Below are 1,925 nucleotides of genomic sequence, written 5' to 3'. Positions count from 1 at the left end.
TTTTCAATGGGTTTGATTTCAGTCCCTGTGTTCAGTGGGTGTGATTTCAGTCCCTGTGTGCAATGCGTGTGATGTCAGTCACTGTGTTCCGTGGGTGTGATTTCAGTCCCTGTGTTTAGTGGGTGCGCTTTCAGTCCCTGTGTTCAGTGGATGTGATTTCAGTGTCAGTGTTCAGTGTGTGTGATTTCAGTCCCTGTGTCCAGTAGGTGTGAGTTCTGTCCCTGTTTCCAGTAGGTGTGATTTCTGTGTCTGTGTTCAGTGGGTGTGATTTCAGTCCCTGTGTTGAGTGGGTGTGATTTCAGTCCCTGTGTTCAGTGGGTGTGATTTCAGTGTCTGTGTTCAGTGGGTGAGATTTCAGTGTCTGTGTTCAGTGGGTGTGATTTCAGTCCCTGTGTTGAGTGGGTGTGATTTCAGTCCCTGTTTTCAGTGGGTGTGATTTCAGTATCTGTTTTCAGTGGGTGTGATTTCAGTGTCTGTGTTCAGTGGGTGTGATGTCAGTCTCGGTGTTCAGTGGGTGTGATTTCAGTCCGTGTCTTCAGTGGGTGTGATTTCAGTGTCTGTGTTCAGTGGGTGTGATTTCAGTCCATGTGCTCAGTGGGTGTGATATCAGTCCCTGTGTTCAGTGGGTTTGATTTCAGTGTCTGTGTTCAGTGGCTGTGATTTCAGTGTAAGTGTTCAGTGGGTGTGATTTCAGTCCCTGTGTTCAGTGGCTGTGATTTCAGTGTATGTGTTCAGTGTGTGTGATTTCTGTGTGTGTTCAGTGGGTGTGATTTCAGTCCCTGTGTTCGGTGGGTGTGTTTTCATTGTCTGTGTTCAGTGTGTGTGATTTCAGTGTCTGTTTTCAGTGGGTGTGATTTCATTATCTTCATTCAGTGGGTGTGATTTCAGTCACATAGATGCAATAAGACAGAATGACTTGGCTTGGTTTTTTGTGGATCATTGGTTTGTAGCTGGATATTGTTATTCTTCTTACAGAACGTGTGTTGTTAACCTAGCCTTGAAACCGAAGAGAGTGTGATAGATATTTTTGGCAAGTTGCTGATGTGCACACCAGGAGTTAAAAATTATTCTGTGTATTAAAAGCCAGCTTGAGTCAGCTGCTGTAATGGTTGTCTCGTGCCTTTCGGGAGCTACAGATTGTTTCTTGCTGTAAGTGTGATACGCTTATCAATTACTTCATAAAAGGTGATGAGTCGAAGAAGAGATGACGAGTCGAAAGAAGAGATGAATAAGGCTTTTATTAGCTAAGAAGAGACCATGCTTCTTCGTGAGTGACTGAACAAGTCTGAACGAAACCCACACAGTGGTGGGTGGAGTCAGCTGAGGCATGCCTCCATACACAGCGCCACCCAGAGGTGGCAATATACAATACAGTGGTTTACCACATTCACCCCTTGTTTAATGTGAAGTCCGGCGGGGTGAAGGGTACTACAAGTTAAGTCTATCAGGAGGCCTTGTCTGACGTCCTGATCGTCGTGGTGGCGGCGGTGGTGTTGCAGCATCCGACGTCGGGTCTGGTGTCTGGGTGGTTGGCGAAGATTCCTGGGGCTTTGGCATGCCGTCTGCAGGGGTTGGGTTGGGAGGGGTGGTGGGGGATAACAGTGGTAAGGGGGATAACGGTGGTAAGGGGGATAACGGTGGTAATTCAGGGGTACCCGAGGGTGCGAGATCTCGTATGGAGACCGTGTCCTCCCGCCCGTCTGGGTATGTCACCCAGGCATACTGGGGGTTGGCGTGTAGGAGGTGCACCCGCTCGACCAGGGGGTCCGTTTTATGCGTCCTCACGTGCCTCCGCAGTAGGACGGGCCCAGGAGAAGTCAACCATGCCGGTAGCGAGGTTCCCGATGTAGACTTCCGGGGGAAAATGAACATTTTCTCATGAGGGGTCGCATTAGTGGCAGTACAAAGCAGTGACCGAATGGAGT

The sequence above is a fragment of the Somniosus microcephalus genome, unplaced genomic scaffold (assembly GCF_052327205.1).
Source record: "Somniosus microcephalus isolate GS21.2 unplaced genomic scaffold, FLI_Smic_1.0 unresolved_chr1, whole genome shotgun sequence".
In the NCBI taxonomy this organism is placed as follows: Eukaryota; Metazoa; Chordata; class Chondrichthyes; order Squaliformes; family Somniosidae; genus Somniosus; species Somniosus microcephalus.
This window is presented reverse-complemented; position numbering follows the sequence as displayed.